General features: G+C 43.4%; 1 long non-coding RNA gene across 1 annotated transcript in view; it reads left to right on the plus strand.

The window, feature by feature from the left end:
* The first annotated feature begins 230 nt into the window (after window positions 1–230).
* Window positions 231–14,895, plus strand: part of LOC141571690 (uncharacterized) — a 45,956-nt gene continuing 31,291 nt past the window's right edge. The window contains exon 1 of the long non-coding RNA XR_012496696.1: window positions 231–323. This is a non-coding gene — a long non-coding RNA (uncharacterized LOC141571690). The remainder of the gene's footprint in view (window positions 324–14,895) is intronic.

The following is a 14,895-nucleotide window of genomic DNA, read 5'->3' on the forward strand; positions in this document are numbered from 1 at the left end:
TACCAGGTACTGCTCTGTGCACTCAGGACTTGGCAGCGATCAAAACAGTGAGGATCCCCACCCACATATATTCAGATGGACGGAGACAGACAATGAATGTAATAAAAAGTTGATTACATAGTAGATAACAGGATTGTAAGTGCTGTGGGAAAGGCAAAAGGAGCAAAGGGTACAGGGTGCCAGTGGGGGATGTTTGCAGTGTTACATAAGAGTGTTGGGGTGGCTTTGCTGAAAAGGCGCCACTTGAGCTGACTTGTAGGAAATGCAGGAGTGAGTCAAGCGGATGTCTGATGGGAGGGGACTGCTGGAGCGAAGACCCTAAGGTAGGGGGGTGCCTGGAGTGTTCCTGGAACAGCAAGCATGTCAGCGTCTGGAGCAGAATGGCATGGGGGAGAGGGAGAACAGGGCAGAAAAGGCAAGGGGGCCAGGTCACGTAGTTCTTGGAGGCCAGTGTGAGAGAAGTGAGGCTCTGTCAGGGTGTTGAGCAGACGAGTGCAGACGTCTGACTTGGTTTGGACAGGGTCACTCTGGCTTCTGCGTTCAGAATAGTTTGAACGCAGGCAAGAGCAGAAGCAGGGAGATGTGTGGGAGGCGACTGCAGGGATCCGGAGAGAAATGACAGTGGCTTCGATCAGTGCAGATGGTGAGAAGCAGTGCAGGTGACAGCAGTGCAGATGGTGAGAAGTGGTTGGATGTAGGACACATTTGAAGGTAAATGTAAAGGCTTTCTGATGAACTGGGTGTGGGAGAGAGAGGGAGAAGGACTTCAAGGTTCAAGTTAGAACATGGCATAAATGTGACCCAGAGTATAAGATGACAATAGAATGTTAATTAGAAAGAAAAAAAAAAAAGGCAGAAAGAGTCAACAAAAAAAAGTCAGTTCAGCCTTTGCAGGGGGAGATGATTTAACAGTATAAACATTTTAAATGTATATATGCTTTTTTCCCCAACAATTTTTCCTTTTTAGGAATTTACCCTTCAGAGATACTTGCACATGTGCACAGTTATATGTAAAGGGATTTCACTACACAACTGTTTATAATTGTGAAAAGCAGAAACAACCTAACTACCTACCAGTACAGAAATGGTTTAAATATTATGGTACATCCAAACTATACATCATCATCCACATTAAGCCGAGTAATATATATCTACATAAATCTCTCCAAGGTACATTGTTACATGAAAAAAAGCAAGTGGCAGAATGATATATACAGTGGGTGAAGAACTGTCTCTCTGTATGCGCACTCACATATCCACATATATGTTCACCTATAGGAGTAGGTCTAGCATAGGAAATTCTTGAAAGGTGCAAGTACTGAGTTTACTCTCTTTATATGTTTACACAGGCATTTAATACTGTTCTAATTAAACACATTTACAAAGATTGAATTACATCCAAAGATTTTTTTTTGAAGTAGAGTAGAAGGATTATTTTCATGTTAATAAATGAGCTTCTTTACTATCATACTGAAAGGTCCAATGGGGTTCAGACCTGCACTCTTGGAAACATCCCTACCCCCCGTGGTTTGGGAGTGAGTCTGGGTTAGCTGGGGCAGCTGCACCTGCTCCCATCAGAAAGGTTCTGGAAGAACAGCATGGGGCTCTGTTGTGAGTGATAAACTTCAACAGGATTAGTCCTAACCCCAAATCCTGGATTGCTTTGTCACTTTTTGCCTTAAGTTGGGGGCAGCCTAAAGTGGCAGAGACAGGACTTGGAATCCAAAGAGTAGGGGGCCAGTCTCAGCTACTACTCCCGTGTCTCTGAGCTTGTTTCCGTCTGTCAAATCAGGGACAACAGCTTGGGTCGAATGAGTGCTGTTGCTGGGAGCACTTTGCTCATGGAAGGCCCCCCAGCTCTCAGGGCTCCCAAGGCAGGATGTGTCTTTTCCTCTCTAAGCCATGGGTGCTGTGTTGTAAGGACTCTGGAAATATATTTCAAGTAGATGCATTTGGTGCAATTTCATGAGGTGCTTTTGCAGATGAAACAGACTAAGTATTTTGTGAAATTATGTGGGGTTTCTTTTTTTATTATAAGTTTGTGTAGAATGTTATTTCTGGATCTATGTAGGTTTCTTGTTTTCTTTCTTTAGTTTTCACTTTCATCTCCATCCCCAGAGACATTTGTTTGCAAGGGCATTCAAGGACAGAATGCCAGCAGTATAAGTTTGCCACCTATAGGTGGATATTTTCATTACAAGGGTTTTCCTGTGACCTAGACAGTGGTCTAAACAAAAACAAAAACAAAAACAAAAACAAAAAACTGTCATGGACAAAACGCCCCCATGACTCGTACTCTAACTGTACTCTACACGCTCTTCCTTTCATTACTCTCATAAACACTGGTATTAATTAGGATCACCAGCAGTGATTACAAACCAGTGTAACTTTTGCTTTATGAAAATTTGTCCTAAATGTTACATTGGTATTTTTCTTATTTGATCAAGGTAGTTTGGATTTTATAATGTAAATATTATATTTCTTCAGAAAATTAAAAAACAAACAAACCAGATCTAGATCATTCTGCCTCACTGCGTGAAAGCATGAGTCTGTACAGGTATAAACCATCATACGTACAGCTGAATAATGCTGGGTAATGGGGGAATGAACTGATTGGACTACATTTTCTGTGTAGTTCCTTCTAGCTTCATAAGCTAGACTCTATGGGCTGAAAGTAATTACAACAGTGATACATACCATTTATTAAGGCCTTATTACTTGTCAGTTGCTGGTTTAAGCACTAGCTCCTTTGATCTGCTAGACAAATCTATGAAATAGGTACCACTATTCCAAGTAAGAAAACTGAGACTTAGAGAGATTAAATAACTTGCCCCAAATCAAAAGGAAATAAGTGTTAGAGCCAGAATTTGAACATGGACAATCTGACTCCCAAGCCCATGTCTTTAGCCACAGTACTATATATCCAAATAAGTGTTGTCCGTTTTTATATAGTTTCTTTGGAAGTCTTCCCATATATTACAATAATGCTGCCACTACTATTTTTGGAGTGCTGTTTTAGGAATAAAAAACTAGTCCAAACTGTTGGGTTAATTTGAATTAAACAAGAAAGTTGGTCTTACTGATGTTTGGCCATCTCCATAATAAGCAAGTGATTGAATCAACTGTGCTTTGAGCCATCTACAGCCAACGTATATGGACCATCTAATTCTCCATATGGGAAGGAGACAAAAGACACAGGCCCTGTAAGACAGTGTGTGCTGTGTGGTAGAGATATGGGAACTACCAAGGGTCAAGAAAGGGAGCCACCAGCCAGGCCAAAGCATTTGCAAAGGAGGAGTGGGGTGTGGGTAAGACAAAGCATGGAGTGTGGGGAAGGCAGATGATTTGGGAAAGTGCAGGCAGGTTTGACCAGAGAGGAGGGTCTGTCTCTGGAATCAGTGAGAAGGAATGTGGAAATGTGTGGGCCCTAGTGGAGGTGGGTGTTGTGTGCCACACTAGGCGATATGAAATCCCCTACAAGTAATGAGGAACTGCTTAGTGCAGGGGTCTTAGAAGGCCCTGCCTACATCCTGGTCTCATCTTTGTCCAGCAAGCTCCCTAGGTGATTCCCTTTACCCCCAAGGCGGCTGCCATCACCCTACTCCCATGGTGACCGCATTTCTTTCTGCGTTGAGACTGCCAGACCCACCAGAACTGCATTCATGTTGCATGCTGACATAGCCACCTCACGGCTGTTTACTTTAGGGGCCTCAAACTCAGCATGTGTCCACAGAACTTATCTGACCTCCCCAGGTTTCCCACTTCAGTTCACTGCTTCAATGTGCTCGAAGTCAACAGGGTCAACCCCTAAAAGACATAGTCAGGTCTCCCCTCTTCCTCCTTTCCCAGATCATACCAGTCACTGAGTCCTGTCAGTGAATCCTGGGTAGAGCACACAGGCTTAGGGGTCAGACGAACTTGAGTTCAAATTCTGATTGTCATTATTAACTGTGAGGCCTTGGCCAAGACATATAATTGAACTGAACCTCATTTTCACCATTTATAAAATGGATAAATGAGATAAAGTATGTAACAGAAGCTTGCTCCAGGTCTGGTATGAACAGAAGTAATATTATGCAACAAGCTTCTTTAATAGTCATCAATGTCCATTGGGTTGGTTAAAGGTTTCTGAATGACCTCATAGTAGCTGTGTGCTGATTATTTTCTATTTGCACCCCTCCCCACCCCCCAGATCCATTCTCTGCCCTTTCCACACTGCTCTATACTCCAGACACTGAATCTCTACAGAGCACCCCAGAAGGAAACTGGGCTCCCTCCAGCTGCTGGTTGGGTTCATCCAGTGGGCAGCCGTGGGAGAACGGGGGAGAGAAAGATCAGATGGTTTATTGCCTTGTTCTCTTCCTGCCGTGGCTTCAATGATGGTTATGTTGTCTAGGTCCCACCTCTAGTGGGTGGCCCCTCTTCTACATCTATAGCCCTCACCAGTTTAGAGAACTTCTCTCTCTCTCCTCTCCCTTTCAGACCTGGGGGTGGTAAGGGCTTCTTACTCTTGTTAGGTCTCTAGGTGTTTCATCATCCTTTGGTGGTGCCGTAACCCTGTTTCACTTCTGTGCAGTCCCTTCATTAAACACTTCTCAGTTAAATCCCGTGCGTGGTCCCATCTGTTTCTATTAGAGTCAGCCTGGGACAAGGTACAAATGGCCATTTGGAAAGAACGATCTGGCAGGGGCTTGCAGGGTGGATAGCAAGGATGGGATCCATCTGGAGAAGTGTAGATGAAGTACTGGGCTAGCAGAGGCAGCAATTGAGGGTGGGAAGGAATGGTAGGTGGAAATGCACTCACTTTTGCTGTGCTGAGTGCTTACCTCTGCTACGTGCTACATTGTCGAGATGACACGTGTACCCATTGTCTGCTTTGAAAGCCAAATGCTGCTTCTAGGTGACTGCCCGGGGAATTGAAAGATAAATCCCAGGAACTGAGCATCTGATGGGCAACCATAGTGCCAATGAAGCCCTAATCCTGTTTTGCCTGCTCTAGCCCTGTCTCAGAACTAGTTATAGTAGATGCTGTATTTAATTAGGACTATAGATGTCTTTGTTTCTCTCTCAGCAAAATCCAATACGTACTCTCCATATTCCCTTAGCACTTCACAGATACCCCAGTTTAGGACTGGCCGTGTTGACTTTGAGGGCAGGGACAAATCAACTGGCTTCGTTTCTGGTTCCCCAGTCTCCAGCCCCAAGCCTGCTTACCCTGCCCTGGCTCTGAGGAAGCCCAGTTGAGTGTCTGGGTTGGGGAGCTGGCTGGGTAGGTGTGGTTGAGGGTGAAGGGCCATGAGTTCAAGCTGTGCAGAGCCCATGAACAGGATAGGTGGGGGCAGAAACAGCTTTGAAGTGAGCGGCATGTGGCAGGGGCAAGGGGAGCAACAGGAGGAAGCTGGTAGAGCTGGGCGCTCACCCTTATCAAGATGTCACAGTGCAGAGGGAGAGGATGACAAGACTGGCTTTCTCACCCCAGCTGCCTCTATGCCTCTTTGTCCTTGCATAATTCTGGCTCTACAAAAGTGTACAATAAATGTTATGTAAGTAAACAAGGACACCACTGCTCATGTTGTTGAATTGGCCAAGGAATTCTTTCCAAAGAGGGACACTGGAATATTTTTTTTCTGCAAAAACAGCCATACACTTTTGAGTTTTATCTCCTTGCCCTTTTTAGAGATTGTTAAGGAAATTGACAACATACATTTTCTTTTGGGCAAGATCCATGATGGGTTCATTGTTGAGTTACCCTAGGGCCTAGAATCTAGTAGACCTTCACAAAATACCTGTGGAATGGCTGGCTCCATGACAGCAGGCTGGAGAACGAGGTAACAGTGTGAGTGCTTAGAACTGTTTCTGTCTCACCGAAGACGCTACCCGACGGTGTTCAACATTCCCATCACAAATTTGAGATTTGGTTTAAATGAGACTTTCCTAACGGAAGCAGCCTGTTCTCTTTCCTCTGACTTCACATTGCCTCATTTTCCCCTCTTTCTCCATGGCAGAAGCAGAACTTGCCCTGGACAATGTGTGCCCATAGCAGGAACCCTGCAGCAGGCCCCGCCGTCGTGCCTTCCAAGTCCAGCATGGATTTTCTCCCCTGTCTTTTCCCTGGCTCTCCCCACTGCATTTCAGGACTTGGAAATGCATTGTAAAGACTGCCCTAATCAATTCCTGGATTAAAAAGGATGGCCTGAGAATGCCGTGATAATCACAAGAGGAGAGAGGGACCCTGCCCCAAGTAAACTCTTCCCTCTTTGTTTTTCATGTTTTGATCTTATGAGCCTTGAGTAGGCTCCATTGAAAACAATGGCAACCGCTTCAAAGGGGAATATCAAGCCCTTTGAATGGGCTAATTCTGCTCCAGTTTCCCGCCATTTATCCGCCCTTGACAAGCACCAGTAGAAGTCAACAGGTGGTTGTTAAAATATAAATGGAAAGGCTTAACTCTAAAACATCCCTATCTGAGGGGATTTTTAGAAGACTTTACTCTGTGGTTTTGGCAGTGACTATGTGTTTCTTTGCCAGCGTACTGAGTAATTTGACCTGTGTCACTCAGGCGTTAGAGATTTTCATCACTACTATCTCCAAATAAGATCTACCCATGCTTTCTCTTCCCCACAAAACTCAAAAATAAAATGTGAAGGGGGGAGAGAGAGAGAGAGAGAGAGAGAGAGAGAGAGAGAGAGAGAGAGAGAGAGAGACTGAGGAAAAGGACAAAGGAAAGGGAATGATACAGGAATGCTTGGTGATTCTGCATTTTATTCCCTTATTAAAGTCACATTTATATGTGTCAAAAACAGTGTATTTTGATGTGTGGGCAGAGTGGGAGGAGAGGTGTTTTGCAAGCAGACTTCTCTCAGTATAACTTTCTCTGTGCTGACAATACTGTGACAAATTATTTGAGTTATCTATACAAACAACATACACGCGTATTTAAGTCACTGCCAGCTTCTCAAGTGAGGTTTGAGAAACAAAGCAACAAGCAAACAGAGGAGGCAAGGACCATAGGGCAAAACCTTTCTAGTTTATCCTTAATTTTCTTCGGTACTTTCTCTTTCTTTACTCCTTAGGCAACCAACCACAAGAGACAGAACATGTGACCCTACAGGAAAATATTGACTCCAGGCAAGGCCTATTTTCCAAAGCAGATTCTGCGTATTTCAAAATGGTAGCAAGTTTGTCAGTATAATATATCACGTCAGTATAATATTTGCAACTTTATTGCAAATTTAGGGATTTAATTCAGAATCTAACTTTACATTCTTTATCTTCTTTAGGAAATAATTCACTTGACACTAGTTTAGAAGAATAATCTGTCCTTACTTTCCATTTTGGTAAGCCATTCTGAGTATTTAGTAATTCCATAAAACAGCTTTAAAGGGATAAATATGACACTCTTTTTTTCTAATCTAGAGGTAGAAATCTTTGATTGTATAATAAAATAATATATATATGCTTATATATAATATATTCATATATATATATGTCAGAGCTCAGCTTACATATGTGATATTAATAAGCTGTATGAATCATATAGAAATCCCCAGGTAGACATCAGTGATAAAGGGCAACACTCACATTAATAGTAGGCCAGTGTGGAGTCCTTCATCCTCCTGCTTGTCCAGGGGAAAGAAAACCTGGAGCCTTGTCCCCAAATATCAGGTTCAGTCAGTAGGCAGAACACCTGCCCCTAGAAGCTGCCATCTGAAAGGCCTTTTGCAGGCAGGTCCCTATGCCTCTTAACTTGGAGTTTTCTAAGATGCCTGAGGCTCCTCCTCCCAATGCTCTCCTCTGATATGGCCCAAGGGAACACACACCCTGTTTTAGTCTGATGCCAATTTCAGACGGGCTTTGGATAGCTGACCTCTGTAGAACAGGCACCCCTGGTAGCCTGGGTGACTACACTGTGTTCCCAAACACCAGGATCCCATCTCAGCCTGCTGCGGCCGAGCCCCAGCCTTCGTGGAGCAGGGAGAATGCCCACGTGCTTTCTTTTCAGTCAGAGGAAAAGGGCAGGCTTGGACCACAAGGAGTTGCACAGATTACACAGATGAGTTCGGAGAGAGCATCGTTTAGAATGATTTGATCTTGTTTCTTTCCCTGTGTACCAAGCTTGATCTATCCCCAGAATATAGAGAAGTTGCCAGAAGAACTGAGAAAAAGGCATTTATAAACATTGTAGATGTAGAAAGATTTTGTTCCTCAGCCCTTGTGATGGAATGGCAGACATTAGTACTTGATAACCTTGATGGTCATGCTTTTTGGAAGTAAGTACATGTCTCTTATTGAGCGTCTAAATTAGAGGGGAGAGGAGGCCCACTAACATCCCACACGCCATTAGCATCAGAAACATGGTAAAGTTACAATTTTAACAGCTAATGAATGCCAGAAAGTGCTGTAAACTAAAGAATAACTATCAGGCAAATCCATAGTGGTCCCTCTACTGGCTAATTAGTTCTGTGGGTTCTAAGAGAATTTTCTACATCAGCCATTAAAACAACCCCCCCCCCCAAAAAAAAAAAAAAAAAAAAAAACAACCCAAAAAAAACCAAAAAACTGATCCCAGATGAAAAGGGAAGGAGTATCATTAAGTTGTAAATGTTTAATTAAAACTTTGTGAAAAGCAGATAGCAAAAACTGAATAGTACTATTTAGGCTCAAAAAGAGAAAAGAATGACTTTTCATGTAGCTGAGTGAACACCCATCCTGGGAAGACAATCAACTCCTGTTGCAACAGGCTGCCATGTGTAAAATACCTTTTCAAACTCCTCTTTGGGAAACTGGTTTCAAAATCATTTACTACAGCATCATAGTCTTGCCTTGTTTTTGACCAAAGCTGTTTTTACCTAGACTGACTGCATTAATTTTAGGCTATTTCAAAAAATCAGATTCTCTCCCAGAGAACAAATGTTTGCCACCACTGAGGAGAAACATACCTCAGCTTGTGGAGGGAATTCTGAAAGAGAGTTTCAAAAACTTGAAGGCAATAACTGCCTTGTTGAAATCAGCACAGTCTACCGAGATAATTACTTTGAAGGAAATAATACTCATTCAGGTGCAATTTTTGGGGTTTGCTGAAAGTCAAATAGCTTTATAATCAGTCCTTATAAATTTTATAACCAAATTCATGAAAGTCAGTTTTAACCAAAGGAAAACTGTTGAAATTTATACAATTCCTTTTAAGATATAAGAGGAAAAGACATTTTTTTTTTCTCCTTTCCTTCAAAGCACACTGACATGTTCAAAACTCTTCTTTTTAGGTTCTTAGTGTTTATGAAAATACCTTATATCACTTACCATGTCTGTAATTACTGGCTAAGAAAAATTATTTCCCCATTTACATTTTTTATTCTTTCTGTTCTGTCTTCTACAGCCTATTGCAATTTTTTGATCTCTAAATTTTAGAGATTTTAACTGATTTTATTTTTCTTCAAATTCATTTCTTGATGATAGTTCTCTGGCAGCCAGGAAGGTGGAGCCCATTTAGGACAAATAGAAATAAAGCCTCAGAGGAATTAAGCAAAGTCTGAAGTTCTAGCAGATACTATTAATTCTGTTTTCAAGATGTTTTTTTCAAGATATTTTTCTGATAAATTTTCCCAGACATCTATTAACTGTAGTAATATGAGAGCATAATTGGCCTGGGCTCCAAATCATTCTTCCCTCATTCCCCCTCCCTACTCACTCACCATTGTCCTGTCCCTGAAAGTCACATTGACATCTCTGGAGCCACTGGAAAATTTTCAAAGCCCCAAAGTTTTCCAAAGTGCTGACTTAGGGAGCTGGATTGCTTGGTGTGCATTTATAGAACTTTTCCACCAGGTTTCCTATTCATGTGATGAAGCAATCAATATGGATGAAGTGACTATAGAAAGCTCTGATTCTTACCTCATTATGAAATTACCAGCTCAGCTATACACAGATAAACACACCGGGGGACCCCACAGGGCATTTGGGGGAAGAAGGTAGGATGGGGTGGGAGGGCAGTTGGTAATAATTCCTGGGAAATAAAGAGCATTCATCCCTCAAAGCTTTTACACAATCTCTTTAGAAGCCACTGGGGTATCAGGACAAGCAGGGCGATCCTCTGTGAGGGGGATAGGGTTTGAACTCAGGGCTTCATCAGTTGCCCCATCATCCACCCAGACTCAGTGTTTTGAGCCTCAAAGCGTGGAAGACATGGACAGCCATTGTGCTAAGCACCCATATTTTGGGGGGCCCACACTCCACGTGTGAGCTTGAAGCAGCCGATCTTCAAGGTCAGCGTGTGTGGGCGGGCACTGTCACGGAGTTGGACACTTTGGGGTGAGATGGTCCTATCTTACCCTCCCCACATATTAGTTGCACGACCCTGAGAGACTTACTTAGCTTCTCTGAGTGTCTAAGTAGAAGAATGAGGAGGAATGCCAGCTCACAGAGTTCTGAGAGAACTGGACATAGAAGGGAAATAACGTATGAACACCTGCTTTACACCAACACCCCCCCCCCATGCTGAACCCCTATTACAACTCTGAAATCAGCATCCAGCTGGTAGTAAAAGCAATTATTGAAGAGGTGGTTCACCACCAGGCCTTTCTGAATTCATTTCCTGTCCTTTTCTGCTACTTCATAGTACTCAGTAAATGTTAATTCCTCTTCCAGAAGATTCCTTAAAGCAAGAAGGAATAGCAGGGCAATGGGAGAGCAGGAGGCTGGGGGACGGAGCCAGACTCAGTAATGGTCTGTGGAAGGTACTGGTGCTTTGTGGGGACATGCTGGCAAAGAAAGATGTGTTTTCAAACCCATGTCCTTAATACCAGCCAAGGTCAACCTGAGAACAATTTGCAGTGGAAAATTACACCCGGCAAATTCTGCAGCCTGATCCTAATTAGGAGCTAACCTCTCTTATTAGGTGAACTTTTTCTTTATTCCTTCACTGTGGCGCATGGACTGTCATTTGTTAATGAAATAGCATGCTAATATATGTCGTCTTATAATTTGTGGATGATCAAGAGAAAAGATTCTTTCCTTAGAAAAACAGGGCTTTTATTTCTCACTTTTCATTTTTTAATCCCTTCAAAATAACTAGTCCTTTAAACATGTTATTTTGGCCTCATGATAAAGGAGTGGGGAACGAGACCACCTACTTCCAGAGCCTTCTTTCACATTTACCCATTTGTTCAGTTGTGGTTTCGTGGTTTCAATTCAGCCATCGTTTATTCAGATCCAAGAGGACACTGAATGAAACTCTCTGAAGTGGAGGTTACAGCTCCAAAGAAACTTACAACCAAATGCAATCAAGGCAGACACACATGTAGGCAAGTGAGAGATAATGGGGGTAAAAACAGTGCAGATTTATAACCACAGACAGTGCAGATTTATAACCCAGGTCTGATGCCACTCCTGGGCCCCATTTGTTGCTCTAGGCGCTTTTATCTCATAGGACCTCTGAACAGGGCTGAGTAATAGTTATGGAAGTGTTAGAAAAAGACCAGATGCCCTAGTTTCTCCTTGTCATGATGTCTCTCCTTTCTAATCCACACAAGACTGCTTAGATTCTGGGTGTTGGCTCTTACTTTGAAGGCATTTGGAAATGAGGTGCCTCTCCTGACAATGCTCTATCAACCGTACTCAGAAGGCAGGTCAGTTCCGAAACAACTCATTGAGCTGTTTCAGGCACCATGGGAGTAAAAGACAAAGACGACATGGGCCCTGCCCTGGAGGGAGTTATTCTGCACTGGGCTGGAAGACCCACAGACTGACACTTACAGCATCGCGAGGAGGCACAGCCATGGAGGGAGGGAGGGGACGGAGAGAGAAGGGAAGGGGCACTGCTATGCAGGGTTTCAGCTCCCGCTCCCCACATAAGAATGCAGGATATGGTGAGGCCAAAAGGAACACCAATGAAGCCATAGATAGGGGAGTCATACCGCTATATTCTCACTGGAGGCTGGGTTGGAGACACAGGAAGCAAGAGCCTCATGATCTGCAATCTGCTGTCTGCTTCTCTGCCAATCAACCCACCCCACTTGCTAGCTACAACCTGCCGTCTGCTTCTCTGCCTGCCTACCTACCTACAAACCAACCAACCCCTAGCGTAGCCATGGCAGTTATGTCAGTGGCTAATGGCTCACTGGTAACAGCTGATGGCCACCCGGTCACAGCAGATGGCCATCTGATTACAGCTGACGGCCATCTACTACCCAAGTCAGCACCTTTCCACATGAGGCCGAGAGCCTGGAAACTGCTTTCTGGGATTCTGTCAAAGTACCCCACAGGTACTTTGCCAGCTCAAGGCGACTTGAGCATTCTCAAGAGGTCTATAGCCACAGAGGCCTGAAGGTCCCATAGGCCTTCCAAGCATGGAGACCAACTGAGCTGAAGAGTGGGGGGGAGGGCAGATGAGGGAAACAAAGCAATGAGGCAAAAGCCACAGGCACTGAGACCTGGTAGAGCTGCTGTGTCTGTATGTACAGAAGAAATAGAGAGGGTTTGTATTAGTTTCCTAGGGCTGCCATAACAAAGTACCAAAAACTAGGTTGCTTAGAACAAATCCATTGTCTCTCAATTCCGTAGGCAAGAAATCTGAAATGCAGGTGTCAGCCGGGCCATGCTCCCTCTGCAACCTGCAGGGGAGGATCCTTCCTTGTCTCTTCCAGCTTCTGGCAGTCTCGTATGTCCTTTGACTCCAATCTCTGCCTCCTTCTTTACTGGGCATCCTCCCTGTGTCTTTTCACACCATCCGCCCTCTCTGTATGTCTGTCTCTGTCCAAATTGCCCTTTAAATAAGGAACCAGCCACACTGAATTAGGCCCCCCTGAAGGTCCTAATTTTAACGTGATGACATTGGTAAAGACCCTATTTCTAAACACATTCTGAGTTAATGGGGGTTAGAACATCAACATCATCTTTTCTGGGGGGAAACAATTCAATCCATAACAGGGATGAAAGGAGAGAAGTTACCTTCAGGTTTTTTGAAGTACAAAAAGCACAAAAATAAAAAACCCTTCCCCAGAAAGCCTTAGGTTTTTCCTCCCTTAATAAAACCCTGTATCTGCCCTTGTTTTAATCATCCTTTAATAAAACATTGTCCCTTGAGTACCATGACTCAGGTTCATGGTACTTTGTAGAAGACTTGAGGGCTTTGGCCACTGGCTGTGTCATTTCCACATACTTCAAACACTTCAGAGAAACTGTGCCGGCTTTGAGGCTTGAATGGGAAATCACCCTCTTTCTCCCAAAGTCGTCCTTGACAGGAAATGAAAGGTTTTTCCTTAACCCTCCTTCGAATCCCTATTCTCTCAAACGAACAACTGTGAATCAGTTTGTAAATAAAATACCAAGTGCGATCTTTTGATTCTGTTTTGTTTGTGTGAAGCGGGTCATAATTTTGAGAGTCTTTTTTCTTTAATCAAACATTTTAAATCAGATATTTTCAATGGGAAATTGCTGTGCACACACAAAGTAAAAAAAAAAAAAAATCAAATGGTGCAAAACATTAAACACTAAGTCTCTTTTTCCAGTCCCCACCTCAGAAGGCACTGCTCATAAATTTCACATAAAGGCTTCCAGAATTATTCTATGGAGAGCCTCGAGTTTAGACAATTCATACTTAGTCGTGAACATGTTGTTAAATGAACAGCAGCCTGGGGTGGAGGCTGTAAATATTCTCCAGCAGGGTTTGTTAGACATCAGGGACTTTTACCATTGAACCCATTGCCTGAAAAGTACTCTTAATTTCCTAGATTCTGTTCGTTCTTTGCTGTCTTTCAGGGTATCTTTCCCACTACAGGAAGGCATTTGTCTGGCTAATAACCTGCAAGCAGGAAGGATATTCTGTAACCTCATTTTATTCTGTTGACCTTCACAAGAGATGTCTCAACTGATCCCATTACCTCTTCTCTAGATGGGACAATGAGCGTAGTGAGCGCTCAAGAAGGCTTTATAAAGTTTACTTTCCTCTGTTATTTTCAATGTCTACATTAGACAATTCTTCAGTCTATTATTTTAAATTTTGTGTTTGTTCCACATTTTTCAAGCAGTTCTTATGTATGAGACTGGGTGCCATGCAGGTGAGGGTACCAGGTGGACTAGTGCCCTAAGACAGCGGCTGATGCTCAGGGTGGGGGAGTAGGACATGAGGGAGGAGGAAGCAGATAAGGCTGGATAGAAGAGACACAGGACCGGAAGGCTGGAGATACCGTCAGTGGTCAATTCTTGTGGCCAGTTGTGTCCTGAAGTATCTGAATAGCTCCATTCTGGTTGAGGGTTGTGTTTAGTATGTATTTTTTCAGTTGATGCACATGAGATAAAACATATAATAAGAGATACAAATTGCTCCTGAAAATGATTCAAATAATGAAGGAATTTTACATGTGATCTTTTAATTTTTTCTTGACTAAATCTTAAGTTTTGGTGAAATGGTAACTCAGGTTCTGTGAAAGGTCTGACATCCATTTAAATAGATCACCCATTCAGTGTGCATCAGAATAGCCATTCAAGGTGGTTCATCATGGGTGTTACTATAGTTGCAACTCTCATCGCAGCTGGCTTTTCTCTGTTTCGTAATTTTATGTCTTCCTGGGGGTAGGGGTGGTATTGGCGGTAGTTTGCTCCTACAGCTATTGCTTAAACTAGGAAGTAATAGTCTGCAGGATTCTCCTTTTCTCCACATGTGATAGGAAATATAAAGAAATACATTTAGGGCTGGCCCGGTGGCTCAGGTGGTTAGAGCTCCGTGCTCCTAACTCCGAAGGCTGCCAGTTTGATTCCCACACGGGCCAGTGGGCTCTCAACCACAAGGTTGCCCGTTCAATTTCTCGAGTCCCACAAGGGATGGTGGGCTCTGCCCCCTGCAACTAAGATTGAACACGGCACCTTGAGCTGAGCTGCCGCTGAGCTCCTGGATGGCTC

This window comes from Rhinolophus sinicus, linkage group LG05, assembly GCF_036562045.2.
Source record: "Rhinolophus sinicus isolate RSC01 linkage group LG05, ASM3656204v1, whole genome shotgun sequence".
Lineage (NCBI taxonomy): Eukaryota > Metazoa > Chordata > Mammalia > Chiroptera > Rhinolophidae > Rhinolophus > Rhinolophus sinicus.